Source organism: Schistocerca nitens, chromosome 3 (genome assembly GCF_023898315.1).
Source record: "Schistocerca nitens isolate TAMUIC-IGC-003100 chromosome 3, iqSchNite1.1, whole genome shotgun sequence".
NCBI lineage: Eukaryota > Metazoa > Arthropoda > Insecta > Orthoptera > Acrididae > Schistocerca > Schistocerca nitens.
Window position 1 is genome coordinate 891,924,048 of NC_064616.1, and position 16,552 is coordinate 891,940,599.

Sequence of the window (16,552 nt, forward strand, 5' to 3'; positions counted from 1 at the left end):
TCCGCCATTTTTTTAATTTCTCACAAATTTATACATATGGGAAATTGGTGAATATCATAAAGGTGGAGAGGAAGGGGTGGGGAAATCCGATGAATTATCAGTGACATCATAGGTGACTTACTCTACGCCAGAACACATGTCCCCCTGCCCTACCCCCTACCCACCTACCCCCCCCCCCTCCGGCCAAGGTTATCTACTGACGTGGACATCAACAAGCAGCACAACATTAAATGATCGTTTGTAATTGTAAGATTCGCATTGTAGGACAATTTGCCTCCCATCAATTACCCCAATCACTCCTACACAATGGGGGAAGTGGAGTATCAGGCTGAACAAACTTTCTTTACCTCGCCAAATGTCTTCAATCATCAGCATCCAAAATATGTAAATTTGCCTTCAGGTTCCGCAAGACGTACCAGCTGAGAATGCAGAAGATGCTGCGGGTCGTTATGAACCACCAAGTACACCTACTCCATAAGAACAGATGAACATGGTAGCAGTTATATTGCAGGATGTTTTGCAGCAATGAGAGCATGATGCCATTTGTCAGGGCTGGAACTTGGATTTTTGCCAAGGGGGCAAGCTTAAATTTGATGCCCCCACATTCACTTCGCTGCCCCCCTCCCCCCCATAATAACAAACAGCTTTATAACAATGGTTTAGGTAATACAATTCCAAATGAATATCATCGTCTCATAATATTAACTTATTATTTGAATGACAGAATTAAGATCAAAATCAAAAGAAACAGAAAAATACAAAAAATAAAACATGATTAGTCACTGTACAAATAATAAATTTAAAATTTTACTCTCTGAGCTTTTTTTGCAGCAAAAATATTTATGATCTGATCCTAATTTATGGAAGCAGCTCGTTTGTGTTCTGTGAGGATTATACACGGATTTGTTAACTTTTTTGAGTAACTGTGCTCCTCAAATAACTTTACTTAGTTTCACCTTGCTGAAACTCTTTTCTTAAGAGGAAACGGAAAATGGGATCGTAAGGAATATTTTTATTACAGTAATAGGGTTGGGGTACCCCTTTGCCAATTTATTTGTATAAATTAAACTTAATGTGGATGGTGCAATGGCAAGTTCAAAGTCTTTCTCTACTGCCAGTGAATGATGTTTGAAACTTTGAATTTCAAAAATAAATCTTCCTTCTTAAAATGTTCTACATAAGTATTTGCCAGTTTCGCTGCTTTGGCATTTAAGTACTCCACTTCCATGTCTTAAATTTGGACACCACACAAAAAACTAAACTTTACACTAATCTTTTCCAATGCCATAAAGTAGTAGTCAGCTTGATTATCGCTCTGTCAATTATTTCTAACAGGGTCATTCTGAATAAATTGTCCTGTGAATGTTCTGAAACTTCATAAAGTTTATCAGCCATTTTATCTTTCCTCTAATCCTTTTTTAGCTGATAGTTCCATTGATATCTAATTATTTTCTGATAATACATCAGCCTCAGAAATAGCTTTGGCGGTACAGGAGTCTCTAGAAGCTTCAAGAAAGCTCAAAAGACCCTAAATATTTCTAGCAACTTTATCAGTCATGAGGTCTGTTCTTTACAAAAACTGATTGACATAACAATTTTTTGATATTAGCATATTACGTATCAGAAACAAGTCAAAGTAATGAATTTAAGTTATCTCATATTCTTTAAAATATATTTTGTCTCAGTTTTCGTCTGTGGTGTTGACTAGTTGAAAGTTTAAACTTTGTCCAGATCGTTCATAACTTTATCAAAAAGCTTGTAAATATCTTCAACAAACTTTATTCCTGTAGACTACCTACTCATACGCTGGGATTTTAATGTTATAGGTACCTACATATTTTTGTAAACTTTTCCATCTTGAAGTTGAAGCCACAAAGAATAGATATAAACGATGGATAGTTCCAAAAAAAGTTTGACCTTCTGCAGATATGTTGGCTACATGTGCTCCTACTAAATTTAAAGGGTGAGCAACATATACTACACAATAGGGCAAATGATTTTTCTAAACTTTTCTTGAATGGAATCTTTTGTACTTTCCAGTCAGGTTTGTCACATTGCCATAAGACAGCTCTCTATAGTATTTCATGATCAACCCACCTTGTTCTTGTTTTTACAGTATCTCTTAACTAAGACCTCCTGTTTTGTCTCTAACTATAAAAAAAAGTCAACAAAACTTCCCACAACTTCTGAGTCATTTAACCTGGCACAGCGAACTACTTGAGCCATCTGCTCATTGTGGCTGATATCTGGAGTGCAATCAAACACCAATGAAAATTATGTAGTATCTAATATACCTTTAGTTATATCTTGTCTTATTTTGTAGCCAATTACATCAAGGAACACATCTTGTATATTTTTGGAAAAAATTGCTAATCTCCCCTTTCTTGTGGCGTTCATTATAATAACGATATATATAGTGTGATAGGAGATCAATGGCTTTAGAAATTTGCCACTCTCTGGATCACCAAAAATGAACTCCCTTGCTCTGCTAGGAAATGTACAGTGCAACACTGCTCTCCGACAAGATTAGTCTTTTTTTACTAGATATTTTAGTTTTTTATCAATGTCCCAATTTCTGATAGAAGGCTCCAGAGCCTCCTTGGGCAAAAACAAAGCTTATGGGTTGGATAATTTTCATTACCAGGCAATTTTTCACTAAGCTTTTTCCGGTTAACCACTTCTTACCCTTGTGCCTAGAATCATTTTGTCTCAGAATCTGAATCAAAGTGAGAAAATATTCTGCATGATATACACTATAAAGCAGTTTTGCTTCCACTATAGCCCAGATATGTTCTTTTGACTATGGTCTTATTTTTTAACTTCTGTGGAAACCAATCTTTATTTACACAGTAGCCCTCTTCATAGCTTTTACTGATGTCAGGATCACATTTATTTTTTGCTCTCGTTTTTACAACATAACAGCTTCCAATGTCAGAAAACCTATGTTCTACGATCAAATTCAGACTCACAAGTTTCAACCTTTTGATGAAGACTAGGAATTTATGTTCATGTTTCACTGTGTCGGCTATATCCTTCTTGTACCATCTTGGTGGTAAACAGAGATTGCGTCTTAAACCAGAGAATATAAAATCCATACTAAATTTGAGAGATTTGCTGTCCTGAAATAATTTGTTTATGTCCTTTTCTGTTGTATATTGCAGTAACAGTAAGCGGTTAATCCATGTTAAAAATGGCTCATAACAGTGGATACAAAAAGAAAGCTATTCATAGGTAGTCGATTATTGTCTTGTAATTTACGTGTATAAATCGATTGGTAACCTAAAATCTATATGGTCACATCAGGTAATGCAACAACAACTTTTTGCTTCAAGTTTGATAAATATTGTCGTTTGTAAATTGCTATTCATATTTATACTCTATTTCATCTCCTATTTCATGCCTATCGCTCATTTTTTTTAGAACATTCAACATTCAAATCTGTTTTTATATGTTCCATATTTTGATATGTTTTTTTATGTATGTATATATATGGATGTATATCATAAAACAAAAACTATTTGATACTTTGCATTGTACAAGTCTTTCACATATGCAAACATAATGCAGACTCATGACTTGAACGGACTCCAACAAAAAAACATAAATAAAACAAGAAAATGAATCTAATATTTGGTTTGCATTTTGTCTTTCTCATCTTCGTGTGTAGGATCGATTTTGATAATTTGAACTCATTAAAAAGATATTAATATCAAATAATAAAATATTATTCTAGAAACATGTAAAACGTGAATATATCAATACAGTTTAAAGATATCCATTAAGAATTATGTTTATTAGCTTCTTCCTCTTTTCTTCCAGTATTTTTCTATATGTCACTCCACTACTTCGTATCCAACCATCCATTATTATGTAAGTTATTAACATATTTAAATACAAAGATATTAACAGAATCATGGAGTTCCATAAAACAGTATTAAGAATTAGTAAACAATGGGATGTTATTTGATGATAGGAGATAGGCAACATGTGCTGCACATATCATTTCTGACATCATTTCCCTGTCAGTATAGAGGAACTTTAGTTTTGTTGAATGGTATCACTTTTTGACTGCACTTGTTTTACACGGATGGAAAAAAATCACACCAAAAAAGTAATTTATGTAGGGCAATGAAATTTTGGGAATACATTTGTCTAGGTAACATATTTAAGTGATAAACATTGGAACATCACCGGTTAATGTAAGTGCAAGACAAGCAACTGCAAATGTGGAATGCTGGTACATTAATAACTGGTGTAACCGCCAGAATGTTAAATGCAGGCACGCAAATGTGCATGCATTGTGTTTCACAGGTGTCATGATGTCAGTTTGTGCGATGGAGTTCCATACCTGTCAAGCTTGGTCGGTCAATATAGGTACAGTTAATGCTGTTTGTGAATGACACTGGTGTTGTCATCCGATGATGTCCCATATGTGCTCGATTGGAGACTGATAGGGTGATCAAGCAAGCCAAGGCAATGTGTTAACACTCTGTTGAGCGTGTTGGTGTATAATAGCGGAATGTGGGAAGCGTTATCCTGTTGGAAAACACCTCCTGGAAAGCTGTTCACGAATGGCTGCAGAACACGTCAAATCACCTGATTGACGTAAGAAATTGCGGTCAGGGTGCATGGGATAACCATGAGACTGCTCTTCCTGTCATACGAAATCGCACCCCAGAACATACACTCCTGGAAATTGAAATAAGAACACCGTGAATTCATTGTCCCAGGAAGGGGAAACTTTATTGACACATTCCTGGGGTCAGATACATCACATGATCACACTGACAGAACCACAGGCACATAGACACAGGCAACAGAGCATGCACAATGTCGGCACTAGTACAGTGTATATCCACCTTTCGCAGCAATGCAGGCTGCTATTCTCCCATGGAGACGATCGTAGAGGTGCTGGATGTAGTCCTGTGGAACGGCTTGCCATGTCATTTCCACCTGGCGCCTCAGTTGGACCAGCGTTCGTGCTGGACGTGCAGACCGCGTGAGACGACGCTTCATCCAGTCCCAAACATGCTCAATGGGGGACAGATCCGGAGATCTTGCTGGCCAGGGTAGTTGACTTACACCTTCTAGAGCACGTTGGGTGGCACGGGATACATGCGGACGTGCATTGTCCTGTTGGAACAGCAAGTTCCCTTGCCGGTCTAGGAATGGTAGAACGATGGGTTCGATGACGGTTTGGATGTACCGTGCACTATTCAGTGTCCCCTCGACGATCACCAGTGGTGTACGGCCAGTGTAGGAGATCGCTCCCCACACCATGATGCCAGGTGTTGGCCCTGTGTGCCTCGGTCGTATGCAGTCCTGATTGTGGCGCTCACCTGCACGGCGCCAAACACGCATACGACCATCATTGGCACCAAGGCAGAAGCGATTCTCATCGCTGAAGACGACACGTCTCCATTCGTCCCTCCATTCACGCCTGTCGCGACACCACTGGAGGCGGGCTGCACGATGTTGGGGCGTGAGCGGAAGACGGCCTAACGGTGTGCGGGACCGCAGCCCAGCTTCATGGAGACGGTTGCGAATGGTCCTCGCCGATACCCCAGGAGCAACAGTGTCCCTAATTTGCTGGGAAGTGGCGGTGCGGTCCCCTACGGCACTGCGTAGGATCCTACGGTCTTGGCGTGCAACCGTGCGTCGCTGCGGTCCGGTCCCAGGTCGATGGGCACGTGCACCTTCCGCCGACCACTGGCGACAACATCGATGTACTGTGGAGACCTCACGCCCCACGTGTTGAGCAATTCGGCGGTACGTCCACCCGGCCTCCCGCATGCCCACTATACGCCCTCGCTCAAAGTCCGTCAACTGCACATACGGTTCACGTCCACGCTGTCGCGGCATGCTACCAGTGTTAAAGACTGCAATGGAGCTCCGTATGCCACGGCAAACTGGCTGACACTGACGGCGGCGGTGCACAAGTGCTGCACAGCTAGCGCCATTCGACGGCCAACACTGCGGGTCCTGGTGTGTCCGCTGCGCCGTGCGTGTGATCATTGCTTGTACAGCCCTCTCGCAGTGTCCGGAGCAAGTATGGTGGGTCTGACACACCGGTGTCAATGTGTTCTTTTTTCCATTTCCAGGAGTGTAGCTCCACTGTTCTTGCGACCATACATTCTCGTGACTACCGCTGGCAGCAATCATGTACAGTGCCTATGTTCCTGTCAAGTCTTTCTTCAGTATCGCAGAAGGAACATCCAGCTTCTTGTTGCCCTACTAGACAACCTCGTTCGAACTGATAATGGCATCTTTGTCGCCTTTAAAGGCATTATTGACTAGCATCAACTCACCACAACTAGTCTCGAAGGTATCTTATCCTGACGACCGTTACAGCGTGTATTTAAAGCATATGTGATTTTCATCCTCAAAGTGACGTTACTGAAGCCACTCAGCCACTACTCTTCTGACATCTATGTCTTTCTGTGGAACAGCTGGCCCTATCATAGTCATTAGAACTGTTTTCCAAATTCAGTTTGCACAGAATATTATTTCCCCCATGTCTTCTATAGTATGTTTTCTGCCACCATATACGAGAAATGCATTTCCCTTCACCTGGTTACATCGTCGAATATTATTAATGCAGCACCACATATCATTAATTCATCGTCTCCACTTATCATGGCATAACTCGAAGAAAATACACGATGTGAAATGTTTTCCGCCAGTTCGACGTAGCAGAGATGCGAATCTCATTTTTTTCTTCTACATAATCACTCCTGGACAATATTCGACGATGTAACCAGGCGAAGGGAAATGCATTTCTCGTATATGGTTGCAGAAAACATACTATAGAAGACATGAGAGAAATAATATTGTGTGGAAGCTGAATTTGGAAAACAGTTCCTCTTTTCTTAACTTCACTAGGATATCGCCATCTGATTTTGAAGTTCTAATGACTATGACAGGGCCAGCTGTTCCAGAGAAAGACATACATGTCAGAAGAGTAGTGCCTGAGTGGCTTCAGTAACGTCACTATTGGTAGAACCAAAGATTTCCTTCTCGATTTTTACAGAGCGGTCGGGATCCAGTTTTTGCCACATGCTATTGGCTGTCATCTTGCTGTCTCACGTCCAAAACTTCTCTTTAACTCTGCCGGACACCATTGCATCAATGTTTCTCTACATCTGAAGTTGTTTCTGTCCACGTGTCCTACCCAATGTTATTTCAGTCTCACTATCCGCTCGACTGCCTCATGGATCACCGTTATATCCTGATCTCTTCATTCTTGATCCTGTCTCTTAAACTCACTCCAACAAGCATATCTCTCTCTGTTACCCTTCGACAAACCCAGATTCAAATAGCGCTGCTTGTTGTTAGTGTCATTGTTTGAAGACCGTAAATTGTTGCTCTTTAAATTTATAGGGACAGTCGGGTTGCCTCCCAGATGTCATCCAAGTGAGGCCAATTCGACAGATGATATCTGCTGTCTGGTTATCTTTTCCAAGTTGGATTTTATGTCATGCAAAAACTGTATTCATTTACTATCTCCAGAACAATGGTTTTCAATAAAGGCCGTAATATTGACAGGGCTCATGACTTTAATTTTTTTAAGGCTGGTTTTGAGGGCTAGAGTGTGCATGATGAATAGAGCTTGGGCGATGAACAGAGCCCTCATTGACTACAGATCTACCAACTTAATCCGCTACATTTACGAGGATGCCAAGCTACATGTGAAAATTAGGGAAGACTGGGTCAGTGAGAAAGTTCCCGTCAGAAGAGGCGTCAGAAGACACACAGTCTCACCTAAGCTATCCCTCTTGGCTGGAGATGTATTCAGGAGTATATTTTCAGGGACAGGAAGGTATCAACATAGATGGAAAACGTCTCAGCCATGACGTCATCCTCTTTATCACCGACACAAACGAACTGTCAACAACATTCTGAGACATCAAAGATGCTTCCCAAGGCGATTCGAGTACATATGTAGAAATGTTTGTCGCTTGTGTAGACAGGGAATTGAAAAACGAAAACAGTTGCATATACAGGTTGACAATTATTGAACTATATGAAATAAAATTGTCATAATTTCTGAACGGTTTGTGTTAGGATGTTCAAAATGAACCATTGGCCATGGGGCATGATGTGAATTAGTATGGTTTGGTTTAGAAATGAAGCCCACTTTCATTTGGATGGGTTCGTCAATAAGCAAAATTGGCGCATTTTGGGGACTGAGAATCCACGTTTCGTGATCGAGAAATGTCTTCACCCTCAAACAGATGATTGTGTGGTGTGCAATGTCCAGTCACGGAATAATCTGTGCAATATTCCTTGATGGTACAGTGACTACCAAATAGTAGATGAAGGTTTTGGAAGATGATTTGATCCACATTATCCGAAGTGACCCTGATTTCGACAAAATGTGGTTCATGCAAGAAGGAGCTCGACCCCATCGAAGCAGGAGAGTCTTTGATATCCTGGAGGAGCACATTGGGGACCGAATTCTAGCTCTGGAGTACCCAGAGACCATTGGCATAGGCCTTGATTGACCGCCATGTTCTCCAGATCTGAACACATGCGACTGGGCTATATTAAAGACAAAGTATACATCAATAACTCAAAAACAATTGCTGAGCTGAAAACAGCCATTCAAGAGGTCATCGATATTCCGACACTTCAGTGGGTCATGGAGAATTTCGTAATTCATCTGCGCCACGTCATTGTCAATGATGTCATAATCTAAATCCGAATATCTGTAGTGACGTTTACATGTGGAACAAAGTGCATGCACGCCGTAGTTTGTAACTGGTTTACTTTTCTTTCATATAGTTGAGTAATTGTCACCCTGTATATTTCACACTTGGTTGCAAACAAAGTTGTTCATTCACTGCTTTCATATGGCATCATATTTTGGGGCAATTCGTCATTATGAGAGAAAGTATTCATTGCACAAAAGCGTGTAGTCAGAATAATATCTGGAGCCTACCCAAGATCACCTTGCAGTCATTTATTTAAGGAACTCGGGATATTCACAATGCCTTCGCAATACATATATTCACTTATGAAACGTGTTATTAATAACCCATCCCAATTCAAAAATAAGAGCGAAGTGCATAGCTATAACACTAGAAGAAAGGACGATATTCACTATTCTAGATTAAATCTCACTTTGGCACAGAAAGGGGAGAATTATGCTGCCACAAAAATCTTTGGTCATTTGCCAAATAGTATTAAAAGTCTGACAGATAGCCAACCAACATTTAAAAGCAAATTAAAAGAAATTCTGAATGACAACTCCTTCTACTCAACAGATGAATTCTTGGAGATGAAGCAGTAACTGAAAAAAACTAATTAATTAATTATTTTGCGCAAAGAAAACTTACGTTAAAGTGGCACATTCCACATCTTTACGAAGTGTCGTATTCATGATCTATGGAACAAGGATTAATGTATGTATGTGAGTTAGTTTTTAAACTCAGTGTAGACACGGCTGTAAGTAGTGTTCTATCTGCTGTTCGACACTACTAGCAATCCGCAATACTAATTTTAAATTCAATTCAGTTGACGGCGACGCACTTATGAAATTCGGTACCTCTTTCATTATTGCATGCCACTTGAACTTCTCCAAGCATTATTGGTTGGCTGGTTCCGGGGAGGGGAGGTCATTGGCCCCATTAGAATACGGAAGGATGGGGAAGGAAGTCGGCCGTGCCCTTTCAAAGAAACCATACCGGCATTTGCCTGAAGCGATTTAGGGAAATCACGGAAAACATAAATCAGGATGGTCGGACGCGGGTTTGAACCGTCTTCCTCCCGAATGCGAGTCCAGTGTGCTAACCACTGCGCCACCTCGCTTGGTCAAACGTTTTTGTTTGATAAGGTGAACTAAAAAGAAACTAACATATAACTGTACCGTCGGTGTAAGAACCAAGACTTCTTAGCTGTATGTTAAGCCTTGTTTCCATAGGCAACGAAAACTTGGACACGCTTCCTTCCACCGTCGCACTCGAAGGCCAGTGTTACCGTAAACACTATCTAAGTTTCTGCTGGCGCTGTGTTCATTATTTTCTACATTAATTGGCAATAAATTCAAATACCTTAATGTACATTCTAATCATGCTCCCTTTTGCGATAATTTTCGAGATAGCTCTTTGCGGATTGTATATGCAACGTCATGTACTTTTGTATTTACAATTCAGGGAAATTTACGTCGGTTATGTTTGTGTACCTGATACGTAATTGATTGATTTGTGTGTGGGCGTGTGTGTGTTAAAATCAATGATGTTTGAGTGGTGAAGGTGGGGAGGAGTAGTAGGCAGCAACAGTCCGAGCGCTGGTGTCAACTGTGACAGTACCGGTAGGAGCGATTTTACAAATGTGAGACGAAGTTAATCTGGAAATGTTCTGAAGGCGGTACCCTTCGATTTTTGGGAGGTTAGTATCCTAACAAAATTAGAAAGTTTACCGAATCAGTTAATATCTTGTAGTATATATTTCTGGCAGATTTAAATAAGTTGCCATACTTGGATGAGGAACGCCCAGTAGTGAAAAGAAATGCTATCATTTTCTACATAAATACTCTGCAGTTACACTTTAAGCGCTGTGGTTTACAAATAATCGTCAAGTAACAGTACTGTGTGGTTTATTTTGTTTAATTAGGAGGAATATCAGAAATTCTTCACTTAATTGGTGTAATATGATTTGTGAGATTTTTATGTAAACCTGTATCAGATGTAGGCCTAAATCAGAAATAGACTGCTGTGAATAGGCCTTACAGTTCAATAAATTTTATTACATTAAAACACTATTTTACATTTCTTGAATTATTTCAGATATGAATTACTGTATTTATGTCAATGAAAGATTATCCCTCCACACCTTACTGTGCCCTAACACCAATATGTATGTGCTTCTACAGTAGTGAAATAAAATTTACTTATTTATTTATTTGTCCATATAAATCTCTTTTTCAGTACATGTATTGTACCCAGGATATTGGAGAAAGAACCTTTTTTAGCTATTGGTTTTCGAAACGTCAAACATACATGATTTAAATTTTTATGACAAATTTGATCTATACAGTTAATAATTATAAATTTCTTAAATATTGTGTATTTATAACTTATTTCTACAATTAAGGATACAAATTACATTTTTTCTTGCATAAGATACTGTGAGATTGAATAGTAGCAGTTTTTCATAAGGTAGGCTGTCACAGACTTTGTAGTTCAGGAAGAGATTTTATATGTCTGGGTAATCTGTTGTAAAGTTTTGTTCCAGCATGATATAAACCTTTTTGGCATAATGTTGTGTTACAATGATTCCTGGTACTCTAATCATGGACACTTTTGTTTTGAGGAAAAAGGTTTTCTTTTCTCAGTATGCTTTTTTTGACATGCATGACTACTTCCAGTATATAAATGCAGGGTAGGGGCAGGATATTTAGATTTTTAAAGAAAGGTTTGCATGGTTTTCTGCTGCTCACTCATTTCATTATTCTTATAATAGCTTTTTGTTTCTTGAAAACTGTTATGGCCTGGTGTACATTTCGCCAGAAAATGATACCGTACAGTATTGAATGTACACGAGCAAAGTATACAGCCCTAACTGTTTCTACACTAGTATTGTTGCAGAGAATTCTTACTGCATAGCTCATTTTTGCTAGTTTTGAATTTAGGGATGTGATATGAGTGCTCCATTTAAGATTCTCCTTTATATGAATCCCAAGAAATTTAGTTTCATTGACAGCACTAATGTTTTGGTTATCTATACATGTTACAGGTTGTGCCAGATTTTTATTTTGATCAGTGTGGAAATCCACGAGTACTGTTTTTTTTTTCTATTAGCTTGTTTATGGTAAACCATTCAGACACTCTTTTTGTAATATCTTTTTGCAGATGCAGTAAGATTTTTTTTCTTTATTCCCTTCAATCAATAGACTGGTGTCATCTGCGAACAGTACTGGTACAGAATCCTTAACGTGTGATGGGAAATCATTAATGTAGACCCAAAAAAGAAAGGGACCTAAAATGGAGCCCTGTGGAACACCATGACTTAGTCCACATGGTTCTGAAAGGTGTACCTGGAGTTCATTTCCTTCCATGTACTTAATTTCAGTTACCTGAGAGTGGTATTCCAAATATGATTCAATCCACTGATCTGGCACACATCTTACACCATACCATTCAAGCTTCCTCAGGAGTATAGAATGATCAATCACATCAAAAGCTTTTGTTAGGTCCAAAAAAAAAAAAAAAAAAAAAAAAAAAAAGGTGGGGGGTTCAAATGGCTCTGAGCACTATGGGACTCAACTGCTGAGGTCATTAGTCCCCTAGAACTTAGAACTAGTTAAACCTAACTAACCTAAGGACATCACAAACATCCATGCCCGAGGCAGGATTCGAACCTGCGACCGTAGCGGTCTTGCGGTTCCAGACTGCAGCGTCTTTAACCGCACGGCCACTTCGGCCGGTGTTAGGTCCAAGAATAAACCTGAGATACTTTGTGGTTGTCCACTGCATTTAAGACATGGTTTATCAGATTGAAAGTGGCTGTTTCAATTGATTGCAGTGGTCTGAAGCCATGTTGACATCTAGAAACAATATTATTCTTGTCAAAGAATGTAATTAGTTTTGAAAGGAACACTTTTTCAATAATTTTCGAAAACACCGACAATAGAGACACAGGCCTATAGTTACCCATACATTGGTGATCACCTTTTTTTTTATATAGAGGTATTACTTTTGCCATTTTCAGTTGCTGAGGGAAGACACCACATGATATGGATGAATTGCATATGTCCAATAAAGGCGAAAGTATTTGTCTTGCTGTTATTTTTATAATATAATCTGGAATATCATCAATACCAGTGGAATACTTACTCTTCAGTGAATTAATGGTATTTAGGAGCTCTGTTTGGCTTACTGGACTGAGGAATATGGATATAGTATTTATTTTTATACATGAAAGTTCTTTACTTGTTGTATTAGGTGGATTTCCAAATTTTTCCTTCACTAATTTTCCAGCAACAGTTGCATAATAAGAATTGAAACTGTTTGCAACTGCCCTAGGCTCAGTTACATTCTTGCCATCATGTGATATCACAATACTTTTGTGAGTTGTCTTCTTCTCCGTAAGATCCTGCACAGCTTTCCACATGGACTTAGTTTTATTGGATGACTTCATAATATATTTGTTGTTCCTTAATTTTTGCCTCTTTTTTTTTTATGACCCGTCTCAAAACTAACTTGTATTTTTTGAAATAATTAATAAATTCTGGATTGCTGTGAGTTTTTGACTGCAGAAAAAGTTCCTGCTTCCTTTTGCAAAATACTCTAATGCCTGATGTAATCCAGTTTTTGAATCCATCTGTGCTTTTGGAATTCACTTTCCTTTGTGGAAAGGCTATGTCAGTTATGCTTGAAAATGTTCAAAAAATTTTCCATCTTTTCGTTGGTACTAGAGGTACCATATACTTCTCTCCAAGAACGTTGCCCTTTTTTTTAAGAAAAGTATTTTCTGAGTTATTTTTAACAATTGCAATTTAGTGAGTTTCATCGCTCATTCTGAAAATCAAGTGTCAAAAGACTAGTATCTAATCATACTCTTTCTTTATTTCCTTTTTTTTTCCCCATAACTCTATTGATACTTCTGTGGTTTTGAAGGTGCTCACAGGATGTTAATTCTACTTTGTCTTCCTCCCCCTTCGTGGAGATGCGCTAGGGCTAGGCATAAAATATAAATAAATTTGGAAGTTTGTATTTTTCACATGTGAGCTATTTAGATATGAAAGCAACATACACAATTCGAATAAAATGCTGTTGGACGTTATGCTGTGTCATATTGTAAATTTTTATAGACTACAGTTTTTGTCTATTTTCGCAGAATGGCATGGCAGGATGCAAAAAGCATTTTATCCAAAGTGTCATTGGCCCAAGAAGCAAATACACTTTTAGTATTCATAATTTGGATGAAATCTCAACATTCAGAATCCCTTTACCATCAGGTACCTAGGTATTTAGCAAAGAACTTCTGCAGAAATTGTTTCTTTATATACCTATCCGCAGAATATCAATGAATAACACTCGGTGTCTTCGAACCATCTACAGGTGGCATTAGAAGATATTGTACGAGCAATTAAAAAAAAAAAGTTTGTTGAGCTGTGTGATTTGCAGTGTAAAAACTGCATTCTGTAGTACGCTACTCTGTGGAAAATGTGCCCTCCAAAATGAAACTACTGTGGAATAAAGATAAACGTGCATTGATTTGTTAACTAGAAATGCTGGAGTGATGGATTAAACATGAAAATCGCACAGAATTCGTGACGTATGTAGATAAGCATGAAAGAAGTGTGTGAAACCACAACTGACCTGCAACGGATAGGAGGGAAATACATAGGAAAAAAAGGTGAAGAGGGCTCAGTAGAAGGACACACTTTGAGGTATTATGGGTTAGTCAGTTTTGCAATGGAAGGAGCTTGTTAGCATGTGTTTTGTAAAGGAAGGCACAAACTGGAGTATAGACCTTCAACACAGGTTATCCTACATGAAGCAACTAACACATTTAAACAAAGATTAAGATATTAGTAAAGGGTTGAAACAGATAACTGCAAACTCATTTCACAAGAAATGAATTTGTGGTAAAAATGAAATGAAATTAACTATCAGACCACATAAGAAAATACACTTTTTCACCTATATTGACCATTTGTTGTAAAATATGGGCAAATTCCTTAAATTAAATCAGTTAACATGTTTGACATTAACATATCCAACAACTGTATAGCAATATATTGACAGTACTTTCCTTTCTGTTCTTAGACATACCTGTACCTTTACTAATGGATGGATGTGAAACAGAGAATGTTATGATACCAGTATTGATAATACATTAACAATCAGCTATTAGGGCCTATTCACAATAATAAAGCATTAAATATTTATCATTCAGCTAAACTTGCAGTAGAAAGTCATATTGAGAACATGTACTACACTACGATTTACTGGAATATGCTGTAATGTGAGAATAGTCTCTGCTGTTAAATAAGTTGCATGATAACCCTGATCTGCTTCAATGTGTACATTATAATTATCAATATGAAATGGAACCTAATATAAAATTATTTATTACACTTCTTATCTCAAACGTGTACCACCACCAGAGGCTCGGATGTTTTGACATGGCTGAATTGCTTCAGTTAGCCAGATTGTAAAGTTATTTGTTCCCTGATGCACAAGTATTCCTAAACTATGTTATCTAATTACCTATTGAGGCGATATGGAATGTAGTGAAATGAGGGATAGGACAAGCAGCCAGAGAACAGGATAACATAACTATTAAACTGAATGGAAGAGCTATAACTGATGAGTTGAAGATAGTGGACAGGTTTAGTAAATAGGCCTATAGTAGAAAGTGTAGAGACAAATATTCCAAGAGTAAAATCATGGCAGTATGTTAAAAGAGCAACTGTCATAAAAATCAGTCATATGAACATGAATTTCTTCTATTATTGTATGACACGCCAGCAGCATGTTTAGAAGAGTTGTCATTACATTGCAAAGGAATTATATATATATATATATATATATATATATATATATATATATATATATATATATATATATATATATATATATATATAACAGAGGGAAACTTCCACGTGGAAAAAATATATCTAAAAGAAAGATGATGAGACTTACCAAACAAAAGCGCTGGCAGGTCGATAGACACACAAACAAACACAAATATACACACAAAATTCAAGCTTTCGCAACAAACTGTTGCCTCATCAGGAAAGAGGGAAGGAGAGGGAAAGACGAAAGGATGTGGGTTTTAAGGGCATCCTTTCGTCTTTCCCTCTCCTTCCCTCTTTCCTGATGAGGCAACAGTTTGTTGCGAAAGCTTGAATTTTGTGTGTATATTTGTGTTTGTTTGTGTGTCTATCGACCTGCCAGCGCTTTTGTTTGGTAAGTCTCATCATCTTTCTTTCAGATATATATATATATATATATATATATATACATATATATATATATATATATATATATATATATAGAGGGAAACATTCCACGTGGGAAAATTATATCTAAAAACAAAGATGATGTGACTTACCGAACGAATGCGCTGGCAGGTCGACACACACACACACACACACACACACACACACACACACACACAGAGATATATATGTGTGGATGGATATGTGTGTGTGTGCGAGTGTATACCCGTCCTTTTTTCCCCCTAAGGTAAGTCTTTCCGCTCCCGGGATTGGAATGACTCCTTACCCTCTCCCTTAAAACCCACATCCTTTCGTCTTTCCCTCTCCTTCCCTCTTTCCTGATGAGGCAACAGTTTGTTGCGAAAGCTTGAATTTTGTGTGTGTGTTTGTGTTTGTTTGTGTGTCTATTGACCTGCCAGCGCTTTCGTTCGGTAAGTCACATCATCTTTATATATATATATATATATATATATATATATATATATATATATATATATATATATATAATGAACTAGTGACTGAAATGTTTTTTCTTATACATGCAAGTGGTCAATGTGATATGATATACAGAAATATGACATGTATCGTGCAAGACTGGAA

The 16,552-nt window shown here is 38.2% G+C and overlaps 1 protein-coding gene across 3 annotated transcripts in view; it reads left to right on the forward strand.

Moving 5' to 3' along the window:
- Positions 1–10,188: 10,188 nt before the first annotated feature.
- LOC126248948 (transmembrane protein 183-like) overlaps positions 10,189–16,552 on the forward strand; it is a 116,186-nt gene continuing 109,822 nt past the window's right edge. For all 3 annotated transcript variants that reach the window (XR_007545565.1, XM_049950475.1, XM_049950477.1), the window contains exon 1: positions 10,189–10,389. The gene's annotated coding sequence lies outside the window, so the exon portion shown is untranslated. The remainder of the gene's footprint in view (positions 10,390–16,552) is intronic.